We start from the raw sequence: 15,455 nt of genomic DNA on the forward strand, positions 1-15,455 counted from the left end.
GTCATGAGCGACATGGTAAAGGAGGTGCGAGTGGAACATGTTTGTGTGGTGGCAGATCAGGGTGGTTTTGGCAGCCATCTTAAGCCTGGTTCATGCTTCTCCGTCAGCTCCGCAAGGGACAGACACGCACGGATTGACGGAAGCGTTTTGCTCTCACACTTCACCGTCTCCTGGAGAGTGTTGCAAAGCAGGACAGCAGAGGGCGTAGCGCTGTTCTGTGGTATCCTGTCATGCATGCGGTCCAAGATAGAGTGTTTATATTGTGTTTTTGTATATAAGAGACTTTTTAACACAGACATATTTGTCTCTCGTCCTCCTCCACCTCTTCATGCGCTCAACACCTCTAAACCCACGTTTCCTGTCATTTCCACCCACAGATAAAACGCTTGCTGCACATCTTTCACTCCTCCAGTCACGGTGGAATTAAACGTTCATGTTTTTAGAGTTTTTTCGCGAGGTATTCTTCAAGCTTCTCCGTGTCTGCCGCTAGTTATCCTCGGCTCTCTTTATGTTTTTGAGGGCGCAATGGCGGCGGTGTAGACGACAGCGGTGTCCTGACCAATCACAAGCTTGCGTTGTCCGTCTCGACTGACGGATGTTTAGAAAAGAGAGCTCAACTCCGTCCGTCCTTGCGGAGCTCTCCGGCAGGCCAGCAGGGACGTTGCATGTCTCCGCACTGACGCAGAAGGAGAAGCATGAATCAGGCTTTAGTCGCCAAATATTTTTTGTTTTGTTTTACAAAAAATAAACAAAGTATTTTTCTCTAACGAATGGATTTATGGCTCAGCCGTGTACTCTGAGCTACTGGATGAAGTTCATTCCAACATAATTTGGGACTCAATCCTAGCCGCCACCCCAGATTTTACCCGTAAAACAATAATCCCTTTTGTACTGTATTGATAGTACTATACTGTATATAATAAATGTAATGATGCAGATCTGTGAATTCACTCTTAGGGAGCGTACACAACATTTCAATAAAAATACCAAAAACCTTTGTTTAATTTATTTATTATTTGAGTTCTCAGACCTACGGCGTAGAGTCTTTAAATGTTTATTTTGGCCACATCCATCTACTTAAATGCATTAATGTTTTTGTTTTCATGAACCCACAGAATTAATATAAATAACCCAGTTCTGCTCATAAACATTTAGATGCTGTTGGTTAAAAAAGCAGGAATCGGACCCATCATTAGGAACCAGAGAAAATAATCCTGACACCAAAGTAAAAACATGGATCCTAAAAAACGTCATTTATTTCATTTATCTGATCAAAATAAAGATTTTTTTCAGGAAGCACACGGATGAGAAGTGTGTTAAAATGACGTCACTCATAATGCTAATTATTTACTTCCTCAGTAAGCGGCTGAGTGTTGCGCAGTCCTGCGGCAGGAAGCTCTGAGCAGGTCCGTGAGCAGAATGCGCGCTGTTGCTGTAGCTAGCAGCGCTGTTACCCCGGCAACCACTGTCTTAAAAGCGGTCGCATAACGTAATAGCGGCATTTCACCCACAAGCTCATTCCCAACCGGGAGAAATTCTGATGCAAAACGGGAGTGAAGGCTTTCCACACAGCCGATCCCGTGACGTCACAAAATCACGCGAGAATTGCAGCACCACACTTCAGAAGTCCACACACAATAAAAGGTCTGTGGTTTATTTTCAGTTGTTAACATCTGCTCCGGGGTTAACAGGAAATGACGTATGTTTACCTGCATGTCACTTTCATTTTGAAGTGTCCAGATGTGTTCTACGCAGCTTTGTGTTTGACTTCCTGTCTGGCGCCATCTAAACTGCGGAGTTTGACGTGTTTTGGAATTGTAGTGTGTAAAAATTTGTCTCAAAATGTAATGATAGCGTGCCCTTGCTTCTGGGGCGTGTCCGAAACGTCACACTTCGCTGCCGGTGGAACGGAACACATCCACCAACGGCGGCTAATTGCGACGTATTCACTTTCACGGCCGTTTTGCGATGCTTTAGCGTGGAAAGAAGGGGTCGCTTACCTTTTGTGAGTCAGACAGAAATTTGTATTCGAGCATCATTTTTGCCCAGTCTCTTGTAAACACAAACTCCTGCATGTCTCGTCATGTTTTGGTCACCAAAGACCTATTTTTAGCTCGTCAGCGTTTCGTTTTCGTTATGAGAAAAAAGGGGGGCCAACGAAATCATCGCTGATTAAAACAACACTGGCAGATAGATGGATGAGCCAGATTCCCTCAAATCCAAAACAAAACCCACAAACAGAAACTGGTAATCACGTTTGTTTTGGACCAGGAGCTGTAAGACCCCTGTCGTCCATCAGGATTAGTCTGGAATTCTCATGAAGTAGTCTGGAACGCTGATCGACGTTCCTGCTGAATCCAGGGCCTGGCTACAGCATTTCCGCAGATTCGATCAGTACTGGTTGAGTTTCTGTTATATTAAAGTTTCCCTTCAGTTCGTTCAACTCAACCTATTTAAAACGGTCTGACATCTGCTTTCTCTGGCCTTTGGGAGGCGAGCTGACAGAAGACACTTCACTCGTCGTCCATCACCAGTACCAGTTTGAACGGTGACCTCTACTGGGCCAGGAGTCGGTGAAGCCAGTTAGTCGTGCCTGACACTTCAGGACCAACGATGCATCAGATAATAAACCCGGTCTGTTTGTTCTTCCATCCCAACGGTTTTCTCAGAAGGGTCTGGATCAGCAGAGGCAGCCATCATGGTCGTGCCAGCAAGTTACCACTGAAGCCTCTTAAACATCAATCCCACAGAGCTTCATCCTAAGTGCCGTGGGGTAATCTCTGTTGCGTAATGCTGGCTGCAGTGCCTCCAGCGCTGTAACATATGCTCTGTCATTCACATTTTCAGAGTTCTGCTCCACAAAGAACTCTTCTTCCCCTCAGAGCCTCTTCGTTTAGTGATGATAGGATTTTATACTCCATGTTTATTGGAGATAAATGTTTCCCTGAACCACGAGTCCTCCTTAAACATTCAGTGAAGTATTTACCCTTATTTGGCCGAAGACTGGATTAGGGTGGCTTCAGTAATACCAGTACCTTACTGGAATACGACTGCCGGCTACGGCATGTCCAGGTGTTCTCTGAGGGTTGCTGGTGTGAATCCCAGGGTCCTGCATTTTAATCCCTGGATTCTTGAATTTGTTAAAAATAACCTGCAAGACAAACTTTCTTCCCAAACAATTTGTTATAGAGATGTTGTTTATTAATTCTTGATCATTGATTCAATCAACTGAATGTAAATGTATTGTTCTAAGCCTCTTTGCATGCTCACTTATTCAGACACACCCACACAAGCCACTCACACACACATTTTCTCTCTCTCTCTCTCTCTCTCTCTCTCCCTCTCTCTCTCTCTCTCTCTCTCTCTCTCTCTCTCTCACACACACACACAAACACACACACACACACACACACACACACACGATCTCACTTTCATTCCTTTCTTATCTTTTGGTATAAATAAACTCTGTGACCAGATGCTCGGGGCATTTTGCCTCGTGCATCTTGCCACAGTTATAACTGTTTGACTTGTCTGTTCATTGTCTCCTTTTTCTCTTCGACTATAGGAAATGGGTTATTGATAAGCGTATTGATAAAATCCATGACACAATTGCAGAGTCCCTGCAGGCATCTGGAACCAGAAAGGGTGAGACGACTTTGAGAAGAGTTGGAGAGCAAATCACGAATAAGAAAAGGTTAATTAGACACTCATTCATAGATAATTCAGACTCTGGAACGTTTTACTTTGGCCCACTTGGCCGGGCCACGTGTAGAACTTACAAAACATATCCAGAGGTGACGCACAAGTAACGCTGGGCGATATAATGATAACGCTTGTGAAGGTTCTCCATTTATTCACAGGAGTCAACGTCTCACTCTCATGTTGCTGGAATTTGAAACATTTAAATACGATTTGAACACGTTTCTCCCAAAGTAGTCCCTATGCCATCCCAAATGTCTGGATCTGCGCTGAAATAATGAGACATCTTTGGGAGGAGTTCAGACCAACTGCAAATATTCAATATTGTATATGCCTGCTTGAAGAGATGTGTTTTCATTTGTGTCGCAAATAAAGAAGTCAGTGTTCCTAGTCAGTGGAGGACGTGAGTCCCAGAGCCGGGGCGCAGAGCGACTGCACTGCTCCCCATTGTGGTAACACAAGCCCGAGGGAGTGTCTGAGCTGATGATGATGGTAGGGAACTGGAAGGAGTGGCGATGGTGAGCAGGTCACACAGATAAGACGGGGCAAGGCTATGAATACACTCGAATGTGAGAAGAAAAACTTTAAGAGTAATCCTGGTTTCTATTGGCAGCCGATGTAGCTGTTGCAGAATTGAAATAATGTGATGTCGATATTGACCGATATGAAAATTTATATTGTTATAGGATTGTTTTCCATTTCGCCCAACCCTACGTGCAAGAAATGTGAAACGACTTTGGGAGGAGTTGAAGATCAAACTGAGACATAAGTGAGACACGATAGAGGAAAGTTGCTATTTGTAAGCCCCACGTGACCCAGTCAGGTTGAAAATGTGGTGTAAACCAGTTCAATGGGATTCCATCTGAAAATTCACACTTAAATCTCCAAATTATCTCGAATGTGTTGCTAACAGTTGAAACCAGGTGAGATATTGATATTTCTTGTCACATTTTAAGTATGTCTTGAATATTTGCAGTTGGTCTGAACTCCTCCCAAAGATGTTTCATATTTTCAGCCCAGATCCAGACATTTGGGATGACTTTGGGACTACTTTGAGAGAAATGTGTTCAATTCCAGCAACATGAGAGTGAGACGCTGACTCCTGTGATTAAACAGAGAACCTTCACAAGCTTTTTGAGGCGGTTTAGATTACCGTTCGATATTTGTCGTTTACAGCTTCTTCACAGAGAGATTCTTACTTTAACTCCCCATTTTTTGTCCAGAACAAACATTCTTGGGTTTATGGAACCGTCCAAACAACACACCAGCCTCAGTGTGGACATAAAAATGTTTTCTTCTGTTCTTACATCTAAGAGTCGTGCACCACGCAGCGGCGTGGCCCTGATCAAGTCCTCGGCTTGGCCCCTCCGTGTGCAGCCAAGATGAGAATAACCTCCTGTTGGGAGATGAGAGCCTCTCCGAGGCAGAGTTCCCGGGCTCTCTCTTCCATGGAGGTCTCAGTGCCTCAATCTCTGCCCACAGATCCTCAGCTTAAGCAGTGGGGCTGGAACCTGGAGCAAAGGGGGCAGAGCTTTGGAAAAGATCAACAGTGAAAACTCCCAACTGGCTTTCTGTTTTAGTTTTTTGTTCTTGTTTTTATTTTTGTCTGATGAGAAACAGCCAACAGCTCCAGCAGCTCCAGCAGCTTCAGCAGCTCCAGCAGCTTCAACAGCTCCAGCAGCTCCAGCAGCTTCAGCAGCTCCAGCAGCAGAGCCGCGGCCTGCAGCTCTGTTCCTGTTGGGTTGTTTCGTGGGTTCTCCTCATTTCTCTTCTACATTTTTACATCTTCAACAAGTCGTGACACAAAAGTCAGGAAGTCTGGTTTACATCTGGGTACCTGTGGTGGGAGCTTTGATGGGTGGAGGTCACCTGAGGACACCTCAGCCCTGACAGCCGCAGGGATCAAGCTGGTTTTAATGGGTACGCTGGTGAAATTTCCTCAGTTTTTAAACTTTGGAGTGTCTAAAAGAAGCGAGGAGATGGCGGCAAGAGATCCGGAGGTTTTTAAGATCTGTTCTGAGTCCGAGGAGAGGAGGAGGAGCAGACGATGAGGTGGAGCTGCATCTGATCTGAAGAAGAAAAGGACTAAAGTGGCTTTGTCTCTGAGTTCTTGTTTCTTCTCAGCAGGAGGATGGAGAACAGAAGAGGAGAGTCATTGACTCGAGGTGGTCCGATTTGTCCTTAAAGGGTCGGAACGGACTCATCCGTTCTCATCTGAACCGACATGCTGCTGTTCCAGCCTCGCACTTCAGCCCAGAAACAAGAGTTTCGTTATTTTATGAAAGATTTATCCAGAACCCCATCTCCATTTTCAGGCCTTCGAGTGTCTGAAACAAATCCAAATATTCCAAATAAAGTCTTGAATCGTGTTCAGTTAAAACTCTAAGTTTCAGATCCACATCAAACCACTTCAGTCCCAAAAGCATCCAGATGGAGAACCAGCATTAGTTCACTTTGGGTCGTCGTGTGCAGCTTAAACCACAAACCTATTTTCTTCATTAGTTTTCAAAAGTCTTAAAAGATGTAAAAAAGCAAACAAACATGTTTAATAATTATGAAAAGCAAGAGAAATAAACTGTAAAATTAGAAAGACATATTTCAGCATCAGCCAGTAACACTGAAGTGTTGATACTTGATGTTTTAGGATTTTTATAACCGACCCATAAAAGTTTATGATGAATTATGACTAATAGATTAATAACAGATAACTCTACTGATGGTCTGACACCGGCGCTGCTAAATAAAGCGGTGGTTCTGAAGACTGAGGCCCGTGTAAAAAGCCCGGTCCGATCCAAACCCTGACCCGGGTTTCTGGGACTGAAAACACCTTTTTTTAAATCCAAGGACTTTTCCCTCTTATGTGAAATAAACTCAGTAGAGATATTCTTCCGTCCTCCATGAATAAAAACACCTTCAGCTGAGCTTCGGGCCGGGGGCAGCGGAGGAGCTGGTACAGACCTGCCTCCATCTGACCAAATAACAGACATAATCTGCTGCTGGCCAGATTAACAGAGGACCACAGCAGCATGGAAATGAGGTTAGGCAGCCGGCGATTCACCCAGACTTCCTGTAATCTGAAAATCCCGCTATCGAGGTCAGCAGGAGGAAAACCGCTGGACCGGGACTCTGATTTCACTGCTCTGAAAAACACCGGGATGTCATCGTGGGGCTGCAGCCGTGCACTAAACCGTTCTCCCTCTAGTTCCTGATCAAACTTCTTCAGCGATCGGCTCGGGGGTAGAACGTTGATGTTTGGTGTGAGATGATTTAACCACGTTGGAGTTTAATCTGTAAGATTTGCTGTTCAATAGAAGCTAAAGCAGGTGATACGATTTGTGCCTCTAATTCAGTCAGAGGCTGAGTTTTCACATCACGTCTGCTGAGGTCTGACGGCCACAGAGACTGTAGTCATCTCTGTTCACAAACGTCTCGTTTCATATTGGACCAAAACAGCTAAAACTGTTTTATCGTCATGGAAACGAGTGATATTCGCTCCTTTACTTTAATTTCATCCTGCATCACTTTCTTCTGTCGATTGTTTCTCTCATAAAGAAATTTACCAAAGCAGATATTCTACAGAAGACTCACCCAGTGGCGTTTGAAACGTTTTAATGAGTCCCCCGTTTACAGTTAACATCCACGTCTTTTCTTTTTATTTAATGTAAAAAATAAAAATGCCCCTCAGACTATTTTCTGACTCGATTCCTGTTTATCTGGACATCTAGATCAGGGATAGCCAGGCTTCCTATGCAGCATGTGAACATAAAGTGAAACTACCCAGTCGTGGCACGGCATCTACGGTCGTCTTCCTAGCAGAGGTGTGACCAAGTCACTGCTTTGCAAGTCACAAGTAAGTCACAAGTTGTTCCAGTCAAGTCAAAGACAACCAAGTCCAAGTCGAGTCCAAAGTCAGTGATGTGGAAGTCAAAGTCAAGTCCAAGTCCTTAACAAGTCATTATCAAGTCATCTGTACAACTTTAATTTAATGACAATGATAATAAATAAATTCCAGAATTAAAGCTTTGTTTATTTGCTCAAACAGCAGAAACTGAAACTGATTATAAACAAAGTGCATTTAGCAGCAAATCAAACCCAGAACAAAGAATCATTCATGACTTTTGTCCGTGTCGTGCCACTTTTGTGCTAAAATATCAAATATGCTCAAGTCATCGTCAAGTCAACGGATGCAAGTCAATTCAAGTCGCAAGTCATTGGCGTTCAAGTCCTAGTCAAGTCACAAGTCTTTATAGATTTTATCAAGCCAAGTTAGAAGTCATTAAAATAGTGACTTAAGTCTGACTCGAGTCCAAGTCATGTGACTCGAGTCCACACCTCTGCTTCCTGGCTAGGACCAATCAGAGCAATGCACAATGTGAGCTGCTCATCGCTACAGACAAATCAGCAGGGCAGCTCGCCATACACCGTCAGAGAAGAAGAATCAACGTCCTAATTGTTCAAAGCTGATGCCGTTTCAAACAAGCACCGTTTGAGCAAACCCCATTTTTGTAGTTTTCTCCGTTGCAGCTCTAGCCTTAAACCCACCCAACAATCGTAGAATTAAACTTGAAATTTGCCCCCGAAGTAGCTGCCGGCTTCTGATCCAGCATCCTTTTGAAAATATTGCGGTGTATTCTGGGTAATGTTTGACCAAGGCTAGGCTACAAGACACCCCCCGTGTATCCTTGCACAGCTAGCTAAACGGCTAACAAACAGAGAACACACGCCTCGGTAGAACATGAATATTGGAACACATCTTGGCGGCTCCTGATGACGTATCTCCTAGGCAACTGGGGCAGGGCCAAGACATCAAGGTTGCTTGGCATTGACACCCAAGATAATTAGGAAACACCATGCTTGTGCACAGGTGAGTAGGCGGTGCTGTCACCTCCTCATTCTGAGTGTCAGACTTGTTTTGAAAAGAGAACAAACAAACACGCCCACTCCTGTAAACAGGATCATTTGGTTAGTTTTAATCAGAAGATGTTTCTTCCGTCTTGCTTTAGATTGAATACGGTCCAACCAAGCTCATATACTGTTTCAGTTAACGTTGGCAAGTGTGTGTGTGTGTGTGTGTGTGTGTGTGTGTGTGTGTGTGTGTGTGTGTGTGTGTGTGTGTGTGTGTGTGTGTGTGCGTGTGTGTGCATGCGTGTGTGCATGTTTTATGCAAATATGCACAGAAACGGTGTGAATTGAGACTCCCAGTCTCCCTTTTATGAATCTATATTCAAACACTGACTGACATGTGGCCTTTTGTCATCAGTTAAATAGAGCACTAAAAGGCTACATTAAATTTAATGAGGCCTCATGCTGCCTGCTGACGGGAGTTATATCCCCATCCTTCCAGCTCTTCCTCCTGCCTCCCTTCCTTCAGCAGCAGGCCAGCGTGTTTGTGCCTCTTTACGTTGCTGTCGGTTACGGCCACAGTGTTGAATGGAGACAGAACAGCCAGTGTGGACGGTGTGGTCGCTGCTTTGGTGTCCTATCAGTGTTTTTTGTGCTGCGTCTCGAATATTAACCGAGCAGAAAAGAGCCCAGAGTGGAATGAGTCTGTGTCGGCCCGGAGCCTCGGCTTTGTGTTGATAGTGACTCTGAGAACAGAGGAAGGCAATCCTCTGTTGAGCAGCACAGCAGAGGAAACGAAGAGTGTTTGGCCTTATTTTCAGCTCCGTTTCAGTGTGTGTGTGTGTGTGTGTGTGTGTGTGTGTGTGTGTGTGTGTGTGTGTGTGTGTGTGTGTGTGTGTGTGTGTGTGTCTTTATAGGCTGGCTGAGATGACTCCAAAATCAACTTGTTCATATTTTTTGGCTTCACTGCACTTTCATTAAAGGGATGATAAATAGTAGATACACAATATCAGAAGATCTGATCTGGTCAGGTGACTTATCGGGTGCTGGAGCACGTTGCATGATGGGATAGCTAGGAGTGTAAACAAAGGAAGCACTGGTTGGTTTGTGTCTTGTGAGCTGATAAACTTGCAGGAAATGGTGCACGGCTGTTGTGTGAAGGGCTGCCATGCTGCCTTCACAAAAAGTTAAATGTTGTCATGGTCTGCGTCTGCCCCTTCCTTCATGTGCCTCCTGGTGTCCTCCATCCCTCTCTAGATTCCCTTTTGTGTCTCATAGTGCCCTCATGTGTCCTTTGTCTGCGTCTCATTTATGTGTTTTCTGTTTGTAGGCATTCGATCATCCCCATCCCCTCCAGTTGTAGCTCCAGCCTCTTTGTCCCCAGCTCTGTGTCTGTGTGGGTGTGTGCGTGTCCATTCCCCAACTCAGTGTGTGTGTGTGTGTGTGAGTGTATGTGTGTGTTTGTTTGTGTGTGTGTGTGTGTGTGTGTGTGTGTGTGTGTCCATTCCCCAATTCAGTGTGTGTGAGTGTATTTGGGTGTGATTGTGTGTGTGTGTGAGTCCTTCCCTCAGTCTTTTAGTTCAGTTTTGTGTTTATCTGCCCTCCTTTGGTTCTGCTTCCCCATTTAGATAATTGTTATCACCTGTCTTCCCTCCAGCCCTCACTCCACACACCTGCTTCCTGTTTCCCTAATTGTTCCTCCCAGTCTATTTAAGCCCTGTCTTGACTCTGTGTTGTTGTCGGTCCATTGTATTTCTTGGACAGCGTTGTTTTGTCTCCAGTCTTTAGTCTCTAGTCTCAGTCTTTAGTTCTCTGCTCAGAAGGTGAGCTTTTGGATTTTTATCTTAGTTTAGTTATTGGGTTTTTTGCATTCGCCCCCTTGGATTTTTGGTTCTCCTCCTAAATAAAGGATTTTTACTTTATACCAACTCCTGCCTCTTGTCGTCTGAGTAATCAACACTTTGGGTCCTAACCATCCCCTCAACGTGACAAATGTAGGCAGGAGTCGCGTTAACCGGATATTTTCTATTTTTGACCGTTTATTTTGACGGAGAAATCTCAAGGCTGTTGGTCATCCTGACAGACGGGAATTACCCCGACGCGTACAGGTGTGCAGACATTTTAAAGAGAACATCACGGAGGTAACAAAATCATTCAAGAACAGATTCCCATCAGAACATCTGAGCATCTGTGGGTCACGGCCCAGCACCAGAACCAGAACCCAGCAAGTAAAATGTTCCTACTTTAAGTGAAATTGTTTAATTGTAACATTAATATGAAGCCGGACACGCTGGTCAGCTTCTTTAGACTAAATATGAATGAAAATGATGGGAGGAAACGATCAGGACCGTTTTTTAAACTGTCTGTCAAAATGAAAACAAAGCTGTCTAGCTAACCGCTGGTGTAGGTGTTGTTTCTGTACCTGCCTGTAACTAATGTTGATTATAACTTGTTTAATTAAGGTTTACACTACGGTCAGCGCGGTCTGGGCTGGGTGGGCGTTGTTCGTGTTGAGCCATCCCTGCTTCCCTACGGTTGGTTTCATGCTGAGCCGACCCAACACATACACTTAGAAACTGAGTGGCTGTCTACCTACTGGTGGGAGCCTCTGATTGGTGCAGGTAGACGCTGTGGGGTTAACATCTTTGACTGCAGCTCAGACTGGGCGGAGCTGTAGCGCAATGGTTGATCGTCTGCCGTGAGCACTCTTGGATGAGAGAGGAGGCCACGGCTGCTCAGTGAGAGAGTAGGAAGCTGTGTCAAAAGCAACACTGCTCACAAACGTTTACTACCTTAAGAATGACATCATGGACTTCTCCACGCCCCTTTAGTGGACTCGCTCTCATGCTCGTCTACGTCTGCCTTCCTGAATGGGCTGTAAACACAACCTGGCCCACGCTGAGCTGACCAAAGTGTAAATGCGCCACAACTGGAGCAATTCTCATGTCTAACCTGATTGTTAAAGTGACAATGTGGCGATAGGGGGCAGTACTCACCAAAATCACTGCAAGCAAACATTACTTTTGTGTTCAAATAAGACCTTACCAACGGATGGCCATTAGGGACAAAAATCCCTGCAAATGAACAAGAACGTCAGATTGCCTTTCATCACTGGCAATGAGTGAAGAGGTAAATGTGTGAAACACTGTTTATTAATGATGAACGTTTTGTAATCATTTGTTACAAATCAGAAAATGCTTGTTATCCTCACGGGCTTCCGTAGAAGGAAACATGGCATCCAATATGGCGTCGCCCAGAGACTTACCCCAGAATTCCACTACCTCCGCTGCGCTCCGCTCTGGCACGAACTCCGCAGCAAAATCGGTCCCGTTGTAGTCAATCAGAGCTGTTCCACTACTCCGGCCGTGCCGAGGGCCTAGGGCTTCAGTGCAGGGCTCTACCTGGAGAGCTGCTGTCCAGCACGTTTCAGTGGTTTTCCTGCTTTAACAGGTTAGATTAGCTGTTAAGCAGCTCAGCTATTTGTTGCTGATTAAAACCAGGTGTGTTGAAGCAGATAAATCTCTTAAACATGCTGAATACTAGCTCTCTCGGGCCGTGGAGCCAAACCCTGCAGCTAATCTAATGCTATGGCTAACGGCTACTTACCATTCAGAGCTGGTTCTGTTGGGTCGGTTCCGGTAGTTTCAGGCAACTCACAGGCTCAAAACAATAAGGCTCAGGTCTGCTTGTCTCCTCCAAATAGACTTGGTCCCTTTCTTCTCAAGTGTCTGGGTAAGGAGGGGGAGAAACGTCCTCCACTTCTAATAACTGCTCAGAGTGAAGGGAGCTAGCATCATCTCGTTACCCATCCATCTTCGTCACTGCCGCGGCTCCGCCTTCTTGGTCCGCCAGGCAACGCCTACTAATGTTGCAGTTTTTTAAATTGATACATGGGTGGAGAAGGACTCTGAGGCACGCTTGACCTGCCCTTTAAGATGGCGACTTCACATTTCTGTTTATAAATGTGCTTCTGTAGGCGACAAACAGCTAAAACACGTTGTTTTACGAGTATTATTCTCATGTCATATTTTGTTCTCTATATTTATATTTTAGACACTTGTCCGTGAAAAGTTCATCAACTCTGCATCAGCCGAGGTATTCCTTAAATTTGAAGCATCTGAGTCGTAGTCTAATGCTATTGGTTAGTTCTGGTCGGCGCTCAGTTTCCTATTGCATGGAGATTTACAGGGCGGGGGCGTGCTTAGCAACAAAATAAATAAAAAGTACTTTAAGATATTGGTACCACATGTGCAGTAGCGTGGTAATAAGACGCTGTTTAGATAAAACAAACAGAACCCAACAAACAAGGTAGCGTTACAATGTAGAGGCAGGAAAAATGCTAACATCGTGTTCTAACACAGCAACAGTAGTTTAAATACCGGAAGTTAAACACTTGTTAGCAGTCTGGCTAGCCACGAAGATTGCTCCAGTCAATGGACTTCTTCCTGTTTGTAGAGACTCCACCCATTTTGAGCCACTGTAGATAACTGATATAACTACTTTTTTAAATGAATTAAATGTCTCTTCAAAGAGCACTAATATGATATTCGTGTTACAAAACATGTGGATTTCATCTGTTAGCTGCTAGCAGGCTAAACATGGACGCACTCGTGATACTTGCTATCAAAGTGTCCTCAGACTTAGACAGATTTATCTAATTTTACTTCCTTACAGGTAAAAAAAAGAGTTTTGCTTTGTATGTTGGAAGCTTTGTATCAAACGCTTAAACTGATCCAAGATAATTCTGGTAAGATTTTAGATTAATTAGCATAAATGGCACCCTTTACCTGTACTGGGTTTTCACACTAAAAGTTTGATTGCAACCTGGCAGCTGGCTTTTATTTTGAAGAGGTCAGCAGGACCTGGTCAGAAGCTCAGAAAGCCCCTTTTCTATCGTTAATAGAAGCGTGAATTAGTTTCACACGTCTGCTCTGCAGGATTAACCAGACTGCTTTATAAAGTTTTACCCAAAGGTCCTTCTGGAGCCTGATTTCTTTCTAAAACATGTAAAATCTTAGATCTAAATATTTTTCCTCTGTGTCCGACAAAGCTGAAAGCATAAAATTAAAATAATTTGAGAGGTGAAGCCTTTAGATTTTAATGAGTGAAGTCTAAACAAGCGATTCTTAATGCTGATCAGTGGTTTATGCACTCGTGGGATTTTATCCTCCATCTGTTCCCCAAGATGATTCTGTTCCATGCTTGCCCTTTTTCTGTCTGTCTCGATTTCCATCCTTCCTCTCCGAACCCGCCTACATTCTACTTCCACCAAACCAAACAAGTGCACACATTAGCTGGAAACTTTCCCTTTCTCCTTGTCTTGTTTTTCAAGGTCTTGTCGAGCAGCGAGAAACGCCCCAGAGGAATATCACGGCGACGTGTGATGAAATTTTAATCAGGAGGAAATGGGGCGGCACTGTCTTGTTTCTCTTTAGTATAAATTTGCACAGATGGACTCCTGCTGCTTGTCAGGTCCGTATTCGATGCACTGAGGGTGTCTGCTCGTGACCGAGGAGGGAACATGAGGTTGAGGAAAGAAGATGGAGAAAAGGGGAAATGGGGCAAAGCTGGAGAGATCTGATTGGTTTGTCTTCCACCAGCAGCATCCTGATGTTCTACGATGCTTTTTGATGATCTGCACAGTTTGATGATTACGTTCTTTCAATAAGAAGAATCTGGATTTTACCAAAGTAGTCATAGTAATGTTTGGTATCTGGGTGTGTACCAACCTGGAGATGGACCACAGATGGCTGACAACGTAGCTTCCTACCGAGATTATTACATATCAGCATGTTAAAGGGAAAGGCCAGAAGACCTTCTCTAACTAGCTAAAGATCAGAAGACCTTCTTGGAGGTGGTCTGGGTTCATCTGACTGGAGATGATGATGATTAGAAGACCATCTTCAGTCAGATGAAGGTTAGCTAACCACCTCCATGCAGCCAGTGACAACGGTTGGACATGCTATTCAGAAGTAAAAAGTCCACAGCCTAATGAACGTTGTTAAACAGTAGCTGGTGTTGTGAACGCTCCTTTTTTAATCCCTGATTGGTATTTGTCATCTTATTACCAGGATCTATAAACCGCTGCTATAAAAGAGCAGACAGCGTTTTTAAACCGTGTTTAAGAATTCTTTAGCAGACGCCGTTCCGACCTGCTTCAACTACGTGACAGGTGACACGTAAACGACACTTGGAGCCAACCAGATGGTGTTTTTCCTGCTCTTCTCAAGTTTTATCACATTGAAGTGGACGATACGTTTTCCTCCAATAATCAGAGGGAAAGGGAAACTAAGTCAGAGATCGTTGGTCTCTTTAAGCCCAACTCTCTCCTGATGGAAGTGGCTATTTGTTCAGCTAGTGTAGAAAGTAGGTTAACAAAAGACCTGAGTGTGATCAGAACACATTTATTCATTCACATTATTATGTTTTCTTTCAACTTTGGTTCCCAGTGACCTGGAATGCTGCTCCATCATAAACAAAGCGTTGCACTCATCTGTATTTTTACAGCTTGTTCATTTTACTTTTAAGCACTCATGTCTGGATGAGGTGAATCTAAATATCAGGGTCTCTGCAGCACAGATCAGGTGCAACAGGAAGATGCTCCGAGGAGAAAGTCCGTGCAGTCGGCCAGCGCATTTAAAGGCTCTGACTAATTAGCACCCCCATCGAGCTGATTATTTCCCCATTGTGCTGTGATGTGGTAACTGACGTTGCAGAGTCACCGAAGATCAGTGGCTGTGCAGAATGACTGAGAGCAAAAAGCATCTTTGTATTCTGAGCTGCAGCACATCTGTCTGTATGTGTGTGGTTGTGTTTTGAAACCCTCTGCAGAGTTGATTGTCGTGGCATTGGTATTCTCCTCACAGGCTTGTCAAGCATGAAATAGAAGAGTACACTTTCTGTGGATGAACTCT

The 15,455-nt window shown here is 44.3% G+C and overlaps 1 protein-coding gene across 1 annotated transcript in view; it reads left to right on the top strand.

The window, feature by feature from the left end:
• Positions 1 to 15,455, top strand: part of LOC107397200 (polypeptide N-acetylgalactosaminyltransferase 10) — a 104,661-nt gene that overhangs the window by 39,190 nt on the left and 50,016 nt on the right. The gene's annotated exons all lie outside the window — the stretch shown is intronic.

The sequence above is a fragment of the Nothobranchius furzeri genome, chromosome 10 (genome assembly GCF_043380555.1).
Source record: "Nothobranchius furzeri strain GRZ-AD chromosome 10, NfurGRZ-RIMD1, whole genome shotgun sequence".
Classification (NCBI taxonomy): Eukaryota; Metazoa; Chordata; class Actinopteri; order Cyprinodontiformes; family Nothobranchiidae; genus Nothobranchius; species Nothobranchius furzeri.